This window comes from Mauremys mutica, chromosome 5, assembly GCF_020497125.1.
Source record: "Mauremys mutica isolate MM-2020 ecotype Southern chromosome 5, ASM2049712v1, whole genome shotgun sequence".
Lineage (NCBI taxonomy): Eukaryota > Metazoa > Chordata > Testudines > Geoemydidae > Mauremys > Mauremys mutica.
The window spans coordinates 53,619,089-53,634,172 of NC_059076.1; the positions used below are offsets into that span (position 1 = coordinate 53,619,089).

Below are 15,084 nucleotides of genomic sequence, written 5' to 3' on the forward strand. Positions count from 1 at the left end.
CTTGCACTTCAGTGTAATAAGGGGAGTGATTTTAAAATACCAGAAGTCTATTAATGGCCCTGAAAACTTGGATCACAACAGCTTCCACGATGGAGTTACCAACTCTGAACTGGTTCCCCACTGACCAGTAGCCGTCTGGTGTGGCAAACTTCCACACAGCAATTGCTACTCACTTCTCCACTGTCAGAGCAGGTCTCATTTTAGTGTTGCTGCACCTCAGGCCTGGGGAAAGCTCTGCGCAAAGTTCCTGGAAAGTAACCTTCCACATTCAAAAGTTCTGCAGCCACTGCTCGTCATCCCATACCTGCATAATGATGCAATACAACCAGTCAATGCTTGTTTCCTGGGACCAGAAATGACATTCCACTGCGTTCAGCTGCTGCACAACTTCCAGCAGCAACTGATAATGATTTTGTTTTATGGCTTGCAGGAGGGCTGATTGAATGACATCATAAAGTTCTGCACAGCAGCGCCTGTCTTGCCTCTGGAAATACTCCAGGATAAGGTATGAGGTGTTTGTAATGCTCACAAGAAGAGTGCACAGCTGGGTGGGGTCCATGCTTCTCAAGCTATGGCATATGGACAGCTAAGCCAGGCTTTTAAAAAAACAGGCACAGAAAAGTGTGGGTTGTTCGCTGTTGATATCAGGGGAAGGAGGGAGGTAATGCATCATGGGAGGTTAAAGCCACATTCCCATTCCACGCTGTGACAATGTTTTGGTCCCATGAGGCATTGCAAGCACAGGTGCCGGTTTCCTCCGGGCCCCCAGGCCCCGCCCCCACGCCTTTCCTCTAAGCCGCCACTGTTATATCCTTGGGGCAGCCGGTGTAGGAAGCAATCACTTGAGGCCAGAGAGCAGGCAGCTAACCAAAACCTCCATTTTATTTACATATATACAGAGAGCTCCTCAGCCGGTTGAAACCGGTTGAGCTAACCCATAATAATCTAACTCAGTTGCCATAGCAACAAAACCATGACAACCAAATACACAACAGCCACCTCCACCTCTTCCCACCCCCACTCCACCCCAGACCCCACCCTACTCCAGCCTTCACCCCTTCCCTGCCTCTGCTCCACCCCCTGCCTCTTCCCACCCAGTTCCGCCTTCTACCCCAAGCACACCCTGTCCCCTCTCCTTTCCCCACCCTCCCAGCACCTCCTGCATGTCACAGAACAGCTGATCGTGGCATTGGGAGGGAGGGGGAGGAGATGATTGGCAGGGCCACTGGCAGGCGGAAGGCTCTGGGGGACCTGGCTGCCAGGGGGTGCTTTTTTTTCCTTCCCTAATGCAAAATTTATCTGATTTGGGTTTTTGTTGATCTCTGCAGTATATTATCTATACCATCCTATATTTCTCTTGTAAGCTTTTGCCTTCATTGTGTGTGTTTATTTTTTATATCTACAGCAAATCTTATAAAGCAAATATCTTTTTGTTGTAGTTGCTGACCCCATAGATTCTTTTATTTTGGGGCTATGGTTGTTTTATAAATATCTGATGTTGCATAAGAAGATCATTTTCCAGAACCATAGAAACTGTGCTAATCTTTTACAACTTTCTTAAAATAACTTTTCAATCTATTGACAGGCTATTATTAAAGGTGGTGAAGGGGGAGATTAAACATAGTAGATAGTCTATGCATTCTACCGCTCTCAAAAGACTGCATTTGATATCTTAAAGCTTCATCTTTATTATGAAGGCACATACAATATGTATCCTGTAACTGTGGCACAAAGGTAACAATATTTTCAAAAATCAAAAACCAGGGACTCTTTGTGGTGTCATTTTTAGAATCATGGAATAGTTGAGTGACAGACAAAAATACAGTTTAAAATGTGTTTGGTGGTGGCCCCACTGTCAGTTTCCGACATCGTGCATATATCTTGCAATGGATGTTTTCTCCCCAATCACTTAGTCTTTGTCTATATGGGAGGGAGTGGTTACCACTGTGTAGCTCTACTAGTACATGTACACCCATACAAGCCTCCATTGTAAATCTATAACACTGGTCTAAGGTAGGACTTAAACAGACCTTACTTAGAAAAGGTTATCATGGTAAGTCACACTGACAGTGTATCTTCATTAAAGGTTTACGTCTGTTGCTATATCAGTGTAATTACACCAGTGCAAATTTCCAGTCTAACAAAACCCACAGCATTCTGAATGATAATAAAGTACTGAATAGGTGTCAGTGACATTTACATTGAACAAAAGAGCACCTTTTATAACGTCCACACTCATTCAAATTTTCTACTTGCTCCAAACACTAGTCAACAGTTGTTCTACTGGTTTGTTTGTTCCTGGTAAAGACAGAGTAAATTCTATTTAATACAGGATAAATACCCAAATGTTTTGACTGCTATAATAATAAACAGGGACATTTTGGGTGTCCCAAAAGAAGTTCCTGGAGCACCAAGACATCCTAGGAAAAATGAGGAATGTGCCAGTAAAAGCAGACATATGGGGTGGGATCCATAAATGTACTTAGACATATAAACCCCAAGCTTAGGCACCTAAGTCTGGGGGATTGGTGCTTAAGACCCAATTTTGGCCTTACTATGATCAACAAAACTCACCGAAACCTGTAGCTGTCTAAACTCATTCAGTGTGTAAGTTTTTAAAGTAAAAGTTCCCTATGCACCTAAGTTTCTACTTCTGAGCCCAATGCTGCTTCCCTCTAGGCACCCAGATGCCTATCTCCCATCCAAGATGGAAAAAAAAATTCACAAACCAAGGGAAGATAGGCATTTGGTCACTTAAGTTGCATGCCAATCTGATCCAGTAGGTGGCCTCTGAGCACACATCTCAGATCAGGTACCATTCCAAAATCCATTTGGAGGACACGGTGCTGGCTGTGTCCATGTTATAAATTTTAGCATAGTTGTTAAGAGTACTCCCCAGAAATGTGGGAGACCTGGGTTTCATTCCATTCACTCTGACAGAGGGGGAGAAAGAGATGGGATACTTCTCGTCAAATCCTGAGAATAGTGCTCTAGCTACTGAGCTTTGGAATATCCTGAGGTGCGACTATCTCAGTCTCTCCTATTGGAGCTGTTGTACTGTGGATAACTGAGAGTGGTTGAAGCAGGGGGACTGGACCTGGGTTCCTTCCCCCAACCACTGGACTATAGCATAATTCTCAATCCAGTTCACTGGGCTAAATATTATAAGATGGGTGGCACTACAATCACTTCCTCCTCCAGCCATTTTGTTCAGGGCAACTAACTCAGTCATGAAAGGAATGGTGTAGGCACTGAAGTCACCTGACTGCAGGCTGGGGCAGGGTCCCAACTGTGGATTGCTAAGCAGAGCTAGGTGCCTCCCTGCATCCCAGAGTTAGGCACCTATCTCCAAGAGACAAGTGTGGCTTAGCATACTCTGGTCATCAGCATCTCTCACTGGCTAGCTTAGGCAGCTTCCCACCTAACACACTGGCTTTTGTAGACTGCATTCTCAGGCATCTCTTCCCCACCCCTCATTCATTGTACAGAGCGCCTAGGCACCTAACACAGCATTGTGGATGGCCGCATTGATCCAGTGATTTGCTAAGCATCTAAATTTTAGATACTGTTATGCTCAGCGTTGCAACACACAAGTCCATCCTTAGACCTTACCCCAGGTTGCTTTATATATAGCTCTCATCTCCATGATATTTGAGCACCTCCCCAGGTTATGAGTTGAACCTACTAACAGCCCTGTGGAATGGGGAACTAGTATTTTCTCCAGTTTCTAGATGAATAACTGAGGCACCAGAAGATCAAAGTCCTGATTCAGGAAAACATCCTTATTTGGGACAGCACTTAAGTCCCCTTCAACTCAGATACTGCCCAAGCCATACCTATTATAGTGGTAATTACTGGACTTATAATACTTAGCACATTACGTTGCAAAATCACTTATCATAACTTGGTAATGAATTAGCTAATCACGTCCCTCAATAAAGTAGGTAAGTATATCAGAGTCCAGCTTCTCAGTCTGGCAAAAGTACCCTTCAATGGCATTACAAAGTTAAATTGAAAAAGATATCTTCAAACAATAAAGACAGTATGTTCAAATTTTGAGAGGGGGGATTGCTGCGTTAAAAGGAAATGGTAGATGGAGAAGAAAATAAAAGTAATTAGAGCTGGTCAGAAGTTTTCCAGTAGAATATTTTCCCAATCAGAATATACTGATTAGTTGAAAGCAAAACAGTCTGGGGGTGTGTGCCACTTTCAATGAATCTTTCAAAGAAATCCAGGCAGTACTGATTTCTTATGGAAACCTGTCTGGGTTTTTATTATCTTTCCTGCCCATCTACCACTCCAGCTCCTCAGCAGCCAGCCTGACAGGGAGTTTGAATTTTAAGAATTTTTCATGGAATGGAAATACAAAAAAAAAGTGCCACAACCTCTTTGGAAATGTCAACAATGAAACTTTTCAACAGTCTGAAATTGAGATGTTTTGTTTCAATTTATTGAACTATCCTAACATGCTTCCTTTAAAGTCTGTTCAACATTAAATGTCCGTGCTGTATTGCCTTATGGGAGTTGTAGTTCAGATCCCTATTCTCTCCTACGGTCCGGTCTTCTTGGCCAATATAGGTCACCATAATGTACCATGTGTCTTGGATCTGCAGTACATTATGAGATATAGTCATCCTGGGAGCCCATAGAACAGAATGGAGGACACTCTCTCACAAAAGAAGTTAATTTTAATGTTTTGCTGAGCTCATTAAAAAAAATCTCAACATTTCGGGTAACTTAAATCTAAAAAACTAAATTATTCCATCACGTTCAAACTTTTTTTTTTTTGCACAAACACAATAAAAATTTTCCCCACAGAAATTTATTATTTAGCAGCAATTGTACTGTCCATCAGAAAGTCATTCTGACAGAACATTCTTGACCAGTTCTAATTATTAGTCCCATTATACAGGAGGATAATCTGAGTTACCTGACCAGTTGCAGAGCTGATAACAGTAAATATATCAGATGAGACATCAATAAATATACTAAAAAGACAAAAGTAATCTTAAATATTGTAGATGATTCCATTTAGATTTTTGTTCTAAAAAATTCCCTGGTGGAAACCTGGTGGATGTAGCAAACATGAGACATTTATGTGAGAAATTTATTTATTTCTATAGGGTGGTCTAATCACTAATATTCAAACAAATCACTCTGTAATCTCTTCAGTAACCACTGCCTCAGACACTGATCCCTTTAATTTATTTTTGGATTTATCAGCTGAGTTCCCAAATTTGGTGAATGTGTGAACAGCATGTACAGCTAATTTAAATTTGGCCTGGTTTAATCTATCAGTGGGAAGTCGCTTTTAATAAAGGATTAGTAAATAAGTGACAATTAAAAAAGAAATGATCTTTTAAACTGAATCCACTTTTTAAATGTTCCAATTCATTTAGTTAATTTCTTCTCATTTTTCATTTTGTCCCAGTAATGGATGACTTCCATATATTGATTTGGGATGAAATGAAAAATACTGTCCTTTCTTCTATTCTAGATAGAGAAGGAAGTAATAGGTTTTCTCTCATCTCATATACGCTGCCAGGAGTACTAGTACTGAATTCAACAGACATACAATACTTTAAATATAGGCAAGAAAACACTGACCACGTGAGCAGAGACCCATCCAGTGAGCCATTGTCAGTCAACCAAACAAAATTGAAATGACTTTTTATAAAATGTTTCTATTTTCATCTTTATACTCTCAATCGCTGAATGTTGGATATTTCTCATCACCCCAGGCCTTGGCTCACCATAATTTTTGTCATCATTTTGACCCAACTGTATATATTGATTCTGGCTGAGATTGAAGTAGAAGTGCCAAAATACTGTAAGTAGAGATGCTCCTAGAATGGTTGAGACCTGTGTGAATAGCAAAAAGTATCCAATCTCACAAGAAGGCTTATTCTCATGAGATTCACAGTCCAATTCTGCAAACTGAAAAATATCCAGATTTTCAGATAAACATTTGAATCGAAGTGTCAAATATATTTTGATTTATCCATAATTCCTTTTTATATCAGATTTATTTTTGTAGACCTCATTTCAAACCATTATTCAGGAAATTTATTTTGCTTATGATAGCACTTATAGATGATGGATCTTCAAATACAGTCTCTAGAAATGTGTACACAAAATGTGTGAGCTTGTTTATTTAAGCAGGATGTAACAGAACACATTTGCATAGAACAATTAAATTTGCATATGTAGTCAAGTAGTCAAAAGTGCAGTGATTTGCATGTTCAATCACTTTAACAAATGAATAAGCACATATTTTGTATACACTATTTCACAGACTCTTTTGAACATCTGGCCTTCTTATGCAGCTACTAAGCTGCTTAAACTTCTGTCTATAGTGTCTAAGCACTATAATACATAGGTGTCAAAAATTAAGAATCTAGCCCATAATCATTGAGGGCTAGATTGTCTATTTACAACTAGATTAAGGGGTAAGGCACAGGTGCACTGCCCCAAAAGCAGCCCAGGTAAGAAATCTCCAAGAGGTTTACCTTTGACAGGGACCTTGAGCTCACTCTGTGAGTAACATGACAACTCATTGAGCAGGTAGTTCATACATATCAACAGATCAGTAAACCTGCAAAGCTATAATGCTAAAGGTCTGATACAAAACCCACTGAAGTCAAAAGGAGTCCATCCAAAGACTTCAATTGAATTAGGCCCTAACTGTGTATGTCCAGTTTCTTAGGAGGTGTAAGTCAGTGTAGATCCATTGAGTTCAATGGAGTTACGCTGATCTGCTTGACAGGGAGCTGTTCTATATTGTAAGAATTCTATCTATTGGCTGTTTTTTATTCTTTCCCACCATTCATCCAAACTTTTATGTAATCAAGTTAAAGCCTTTGAGAACAATTTCTATGTAAAATAATGAAAAAAAAAAAAATAAAAAACCACCCCATAAATCTCAGTTGTATCATTCATAATTTGAGAACAAGTACCTTTATGGCCAATAACCAAATCAATGCAGGGCAAACCACCAAGACATTAAAATTTAAAAAGAAATCTTAGGAATTTTCAGGTGCAGCAAATTCAAAAGACCTCTCAGATATTGTTATTGTATAATCATTGTTCAATTAAAAGGGTTATTTTAGTGAGCAGAGGAGTAAATTGGATAGTTGACTTTTGGAGATTGGATTTAAATGCTTGATTCATTAGTGAAAATATATTTGATATTATTTTAGTCCTGATTTAAACAAACATATGATGCTCTTTCATTAGCCAAGTTTTTATATTCAGGACATTAAAATGCATGTTGCAGGTTTTGAGGTGCATATGCAGAGCTATGGGGGAATCTTATACAGTCTATATCTGGCTTGAGTCTGGGTTAATTCATAAACTTCTCCCACAAAAAAGGTAATTAAGGAGTAGACAAATAGGGCAGAGTTGAAATTGTGGACTTAATTAAGTCAATGGAAAAACTTCCATTGATTTCTATAGGGCTAGGATTTCACACCAGGAGAATTTTGATCACAATGTATAAAAATAGCCTCCATAAACTATGGTGTTCTAATATCATCCTGGTTATTAATTTCTTGTACATTTATAGTACATCACATTAATGAATTTATTAGCATATGTATAAGTAATTAATTATTCATCTTTAAGTAATTACACTGAAGATTTTTCTTCCCATATTGCTGCTCATTATAGAAACTAACCATTTTATAGTCACTCAACCAATTCAAATGAAGGATCTATAAATCATCAGACAAGTGGTTAATTACAGCTTTATAAATATTACTATTGCTCTACCTATGAAGAAAGGAAGAAAAACTTGATGGGTACAGTAAGATGTGTAATCAAGAAACAATTATTAATCTTTGATTGTAACTGTATCATCATTTCCTTTATGAAAGTACTTACATCATATGGTTTTAAAAGTATAATCTCTCCCCAAATATCAATGAAGTTTTGGGGCACATGGATTGGTGTTCATGTCACACTCCCCATCAGTGTACAGCCCGGGCAAGCTAATGATCCAACCAGTGGACCAAATTCGGAGATGAGACCTGGCCATGTGCCACCTGAGGCACATTGCACATATGCTCAGAAGAATGAGGTTCTTAATATAAAAAAGAACAATTTTAAAATAATGGAGCAAATTTTGTGCTTTTTCTGGGTGAGGAGGGGCGGGGGCGTGTTACACTGCCTCTTAAGATTTTGTACTACTGCCTTTCACCATAGCAGCTGAGAAATAAATCCAGAAAAACTCCACTGACTTGGGAGTTACCCTAGATTTCTACCAGTTCAATGCTTTTAGAAATTACTACAATTATTATTAGATTAATTATTCAGATGGTAACTAGTAATCATAAACTAGTCTTATATTATTGATAAATACTATGTTCCCAAACAGAGTAAAAAAATGCTGCTTTCCCAAGAAACAAACATGATGGGGGTAAGAGAAGGTTGAAAGATCCAACAAACCCTTGAGAAGGATACAGAAAGAGCAGAACATGGCTCAGGAGGGAGAAAGGAGCCAAAGAACAAGCAAATATCAGTCTGTTTCATGTGTGTTTAGGGTATGTGTACCCCTGGGGTACACAGAAGTCTTCCAGGGGGTACATCAACTCATCTAGACATTTGCATAGTTTTACAACAAGCTAGATTAAAAGCACTAGTGAAGTCAGTACAAACTAAAATTTCATACAGACAATGACTTGTTTCTACTTCTCTGTCTACTACATACTGAAAAGTACAATATTTATATTCAAATCAATGTATTTTATAATTATATGGTATAAAATGAGAAAATAATTTTTCAGTAACAGTGTGGTGTGACACTTGTGTATTTTTGTCTGATTTTGTAAGCAAGTAACTTTTAAGTGAGGTGAAACATGGGGTACACAAGACAAAACAAACTCCTGAAAGGGGTACAGTAGTCTGGAAAGGTTGAGAACCATTGGTTTAGGAAGACTCAGCCATTTGGCTTTTTCCATGTATAAAGTGCCTTCCGTGTAAAGTCATTAACTATAGTTAATTGCTGTAAAAGCTCCAGAACTCCAGGCAGTTCCTAGATGACCCATGTCTGCAGAGTGATAGAAGCCAACCTCCCCTAGGCACAAAGTCCCTATACACACAAACTGCATACCCAACAAGCCCTGGAAAAACAAACAGAGGAGCAATACTATAGTGCAATATAGCTAACACGTACCACTAACTGATGGGTAAACTTCAGTTTCTGGAACATACTACTGTAGCAAAGAAGTTATTCAATGGAGAATATGTATGGATCAGCAATAGTTCTGCCATCTGGTGCACAAGAGGAATAGGAATGAATTGACAAACGAGAGTTCTTACATTTCTTTTTTATATTGTTGCACAAACAAGGAACAGTTGAAATGTCTTTAAGAAGGAACAATATTTTCTGTCTGGTAGGCTGCCCAAAAGCAGGAGACCCTGGAAGCCCTGGGACCCCCAGCTCCCTGGCAGGTGGCCTGATGGACTATGCTGGAGCCAGAAATACTGGCTAAGAAGCTGGGAGCTTTGGAGCAGGGACTCATAGTACTTCCAGGCTTACATTTACACACCTGCCAGCCAACCAGGTGTGCTTCCAAGGAGCTGGGTGGGCAAGCTGGCAAGAAACCTGGTTTCTGGTAGAATTTCATCAAAATTGACCTGTTTCCACAAAAAGGTTTTGATTTCAACAAATTCCAACAAAAACAATTTAATCTTTGCCAGCTACTGGATTTTTATCTGGAACCTCTGACATTCTGGCTTTTCCTCCAGTTCTCTCTGCTTTTTAGGCAGCTCAGGCACTGGGACTTCCCCTCCCCCACCCCACCCCTTGCAGGATCTCATTGCTCAGGCTCCAGCCTGAGCCCAAATGTCTATACTGCAATTGTACAGTCCTGCAGCCTGAGTCTAGGTCAGCTGACCCAGGCTGTGTAGCCCCAGCTGCTGTGTAGACATACCCTTAGATTCTTTCCCCACTAGTCAGTCCAGTTGCATCCCCACCCTCAGTTCCTTCCCCTCCCTTCAAATGAAATTTACCATAGGACTCAGGCAGAAGCTCAGGACTGGGAGTACTGATCAACCGGCTGAGGAAGGACATAGGCTCAGCAACAGCACAATGGTCTCTCCAGAAAAAATCCTTGGTTTTGCTAAAGATATTCTTATGGTTTGAAAAATCTTTTTTTTTAAAATGTATAACCCCTCATTGCAGGTTGGGGCTGCATGTGCTGAGGCATCATACCACTTAAGTGTGATAATAATCCCTCTCAGTGTGACTTTGGGTCTGGTTGAATATTGCATTTAGTTCTATGCACCTCAAACTTGTCTTGTGATCAAACAGTTACTATTAAACGATTCTTGGAAAGCATTGTACTGATCTCATCTGACACTCAAAGATGCATAATTTTGTGAAGTGTTTTTCATACAGCTTAGAATCTGAGATAATTTCATTAACTTTAATGAATGTTTGCATAGTCTCAAGATCTTTCATGCTCATCTTATCAAGACCACTTATCATTAAAAGGTTAGAAGTGGATTATGTTGTAATCAAGAATAGTAGCACAATTTTTATATGCTTCAGATTCATCTTCTCAGCACAGCTAACTTGGGGTTCAAATTTTGAGGAAAAAAGTGGTGGTACTGTCCCAAACTGTGCCCACAAATGAAGCTCCACCCACTCACAGTACCAACATGGTCACATAGGATGATGATGGGTAGTGCAGACATAAAAATGGGGAGTGTGCTTTCTGGAAAAATAATAAATAAATAAATAAATAAATAAAGATATATTTTCTCAAACCTTGTCACAAAAAATCCCACTTTCCCCCTAAAAAAACAAAACAGAAAAAAACCCCAACATTTTTCATTTTTCAAAAGTGAAGCCTTTTTCAGTTTTTATTTTTTCTGTTATTCCCTCCACACATTTCCCCCTCTTCTCTCCATTTTGTCCCTGAAAAGAAGTGGGCAAAGAAGAAAAAAAACCTGAAACTGGGAGGAGTTGTGACTGAGGAGAGGGGGAGTTTCATTTTTGAAAAATGGCTACTTTTCATGAACAAAACATTTTGAATGAAAAATTTCAACCCGTTCTAGTGATGGGTAAATGCCATGACAGGTACAACCTAAACATCAAGACATCACAGGAAAGTGACACTTAAATATATAGGTATTGTGATTGTGCATGGGGCACCCTTGTAGAGGTCTGGTTCCTGTAGCAGACTAGTGTAGCTACCTTGGTCCCTCACTAGGATGCCTTGGGATAATGGGTCCCGGTGGGAGATGGGAAGTGAGTAAATGGCCTGCACTATATTGGATTCTCATTCACCAATTGCTAAGTTCTCCACATAGACCATAATATAAATTACTATTGGGCGTTACTCTTCTCTGGCTGCAGGGGATGCTGTTGTGCTCTTGTACTCCTACAAAAAGAACAGGAGTACTTGTGGCACCTTAGAGACTAAAATTTATTTTTTTCAGCATAAGCTTTCGTTAAGCTCACTTCTTCGGATGCTGTAGCCCACGAAAGCTTATGCTGAAATAAATTTGTTAGTCTCTAAGGTGCCACAAGTACTCCTGTTCTTTTTGTGGATACAGACTAACACAGCTGCTACTCTGGAACCTGTACTCCTACAGACAGGCAGCATGCACGTCTCACTTGCTCCATCAGATCCTTTGATATGCTGCTCCCAATCCCTGTCTGGTGGGAACTACAATTGCCTTCCCTATTTCCCCAGTAGCTTCTATTGCTCTCTACGGGCTCTGCAGTCTGGTGATGCTTCCTAAGATGGTAGAAAAGCAGCTGCCTGAGCTGAGGTTTTTATATCAATCTCAGGTATCTGCATTTGAATTTTTGCCTTTCTGGCTTTGGCCAGCAACACTGGCTGATCAATCAAAGCCAGTAATGAAAAGAGTTGGGAACAAGGTGGGGCAAAATGATAGGCCCTGCCCATTACCTGCTGGGCATCAGAGTGGCAGTACCCCATCTCCCCCGGAGTACTCACCCAAACCAATCTGCAGTGAGGAAAAAAATTCCTTCTGGTCCCCCAAAGGGTAACTGGCATAATGCCCACAACAAGGATGCAAAGCCAAGCCTACCCTATTTCCAAAAAGGGGGTGGGAATACTTTTACTTCTGGGTGCAGAATGATATCCTAGGCAGTGGGAAGAATTTATAAGCTATCCCATTGGTTGCACTGGAGCCAATAGGCTTCTGCTTCACCCTTGTGTCCTGCAATCAGCCAAGGAGACCCCTCAAGTCCACAGGAGGGGAGGGGGGGAAAAAGTCGGAAGGGGACATCTAGCAAAGGTGACTTTGCTGGACCAGTAAAAGCAGCAAAGAGTCCTGTGGCACCTTATAGACTAACAGACATATTGGAGCATGAGCTTTCGTGCTTTGTCAGATGCACCCACGAAAGCTCATGCTCCAAGACATCTGTTAGTCTATCAGGTGCCACAGGACTCTTTGCTGCTTTTACAGATTCAGACTAACACGGCTACCCCTCTGGTACTTTGCTGGTCCAGAAAATCCTCCCCAAATTTGTGCTCTGTCTCTATTTCCTGATCAATGTTTGGGTTATTCTCCTGAACTGAAATGTTATGACTAATTTACGTAAACCACTACACTACACTATACACTAAAAGAAATTAGCAATCAAAAACCCAAGTAAGTGATCTAGTCTGCGATTACCAAATTTGCTGTAGAGAATAGTCTTGCCTTGACAGTTTCCACACCTCTTTTGTATAACAGTCTAGTTCCAGTTTTGAAATTATTTTCCTAGTAAAATATCAGTATGTGCATATCAGTACCATATGAGACGCATCTTCCATCTTATTTAGGAGTACATTTTTGTCTTCAGTGATCTTTGAACTGACATCTAATTAAACATTTTTCTAAAAGGAAAATAACTAATTCAGATTCCACCTTTTCACATTTAAAACTAAGTTTCAGCATTATTTTTTTTATTTTAAATGTAAGCTAAACACAACTTTCATATATTCATATCAAATTAATACTCTTGGGCAGAGATTTTCACTGTTATTGACTATTCTAGGACATATAGTCCATAATATAAATTAATTACTATTGGGCGTTAATTAACCTAGATTCAAATCAAACCTTACCACAGATTATTAAGGTCCCCTGAGGTACGTAAATATCCAAACCTTAACCCCATTTTTTCCACAGTTGAAAGTACAAGCTGATAAGTAAAGGGAATAGAAAGAGAAGGACTAAGTAAACCATGCAATCTTTGTGTTATGTTAATTTTGTGATTTGATTACTAATTGAGCTGATGCATTGATTTGAGCAGTTGTTGGTCTTGTTTTATTTTTAGTTAACCAGTTCTACTTTGTATTAGCAACTCCTTGATTTGAATAATTTAATTAATATAATTTCAATCTAATTTTCATAACACTCAGTACTTTAGTGAAGTATAAAATATTAGTCAACCATATAATTGTTTATGCTCTTAAATAAAAATTACAAAAACACACAAAATGGGTTTTCTTTGATCACATGTCAATGAGGTAAGAACAACGTTTAATTAAAGGGATTTTAATTAAATATTAATAGACCATTTAATTCAAGTCCTGAAAACCTTATTATTACTGCACTACAAATATTTCTGCTTACTAAATTATAGTTTCCTTTACTAAGGAAACCTGTAATCAGTTACAGTCATTAGTCACCTCTCTGGTGAGCCTAGATCTTGAATTTGAATCAGTGGAGGGACTGTAACATGATGGGTTTATATAACAAACAGTAATACAGGATGCAAAAATCAGATGCATAAATTACCTTCAAATGAATAATTAATGGATTGTACATGAGCTAATAAGTTCATTAGTGACAAAAATTAATGAACATTTATGAACAATTAAAAAACAAAAGGTTATTGATACATGGGACAGGTAACGTATGCAGAATCCTTGAACACTGAACTCACTTTTCCAAAGCATGAGAGTGCCAACTGTGTGTGTCATACTGGTAGTATGCTAAGCCTAGGGATAGTGTTCCTCTTGAGGAAGAATGGAGGATGTTGGTACTTGCACATCAGTGCTTCATTTGCAGAGTTCCAGCAGTGACACAAACAATCCAAGAGCAAAATAAAGTCTTATGCTTTCTATGTTTTAGAGAATAGGGTAGAAAGTGAGGAGAGGAGAAGATGACGAACAGCACTGTGAGCAAAAAAATGGCTTTGTTTATAATGCATAAATGTTCAAAACAAACCTTTAGCCAAAGTAATACAAATATTTTATGTAATAGGTAGGTATATGCAATAAAAGGATTTCATGGATTTTTCATTTCTACCTGTAGGTGAAGTAATCACAGCAGAACAAAGCAAAACTCCTGCAGTGCCATGGATGGTTTGCTGCTAATGTTCTGGTTTCACTAGTCTTCCTCTGAGGCACCTACAGAATGAAAACAAGCTGACTGTAAAACATGTGTACTATTATTAGATACTTAATAATAATATATACTACAAAACTATGACAGTAGTAGAGCAGTACTGATAATATAGATCCTCTCCACAAATGTCAGCTATAGTATATTGGATTTTAAATAACATTTTATTGAAAATTGCACCTAGTATTATTAGGCTTCATAATGAGCTGAGAGTTTTATAGGATTTTAAGTTCAACCTTTTAGGGACTCAGGATCCCAATTATTTTTTAATAACAAACCTGCCTAACAGCTTCTAGATAGAGAAGTTGTTTTAGTAAAGTTTTAATGACTTGCAGTTCCTAAGGATTGGTAAAGCACAGCACAAAATACCAGCGTGTGTGTTTGTTCTCCTTTGCAGAAATGCAAATACTGAGATGGCCAAATGGTCGGCCATTCAGTGACAGGAAACAAAATTAGGTTGTAAGGGGCCTAATTTAGGTTGCTCTAACTGCAGACAAGTTGCGGGAAGGGAAGCTACATTGGTATAGGCACATCCAGCAGAGACCTGAGAGCTGAATCTGTAGGATAGTTCTTGCAATGACTGCAGGTAGAAAATGACCAAGGGAAAGACCAAAGACTCAGGACCTGGACTGGATATCTCTGCACCGATATTAGCGCTACTCCTCTTGTTGGGGAGGAATACAGAAACCAGTTTAAAGAGCCCTTTATATC

At 39.0% G+C, this 15,084-nt stretch overlaps 1 long non-coding RNA gene across 1 annotated transcript in view; it reads right to left on the reverse strand.

Moving 5' to 3' along the window:
• Positions 1-15,084, reverse strand: part of LOC123371679 — a 58,485-nt gene that overhangs the window by 17,294 nt on the left and 26,107 nt on the right. The window contains exons 2-3 of the long non-coding RNA XR_006579902.1: positions 14,278-14,378; positions 174-304 (exon numbers count right to left, since the gene is read on the reverse strand). This is a non-coding gene — a long non-coding RNA (uncharacterized LOC123371679). The remainder of the gene's footprint in view (positions 1-173; positions 305-14,277; positions 14,379-15,084) is intronic.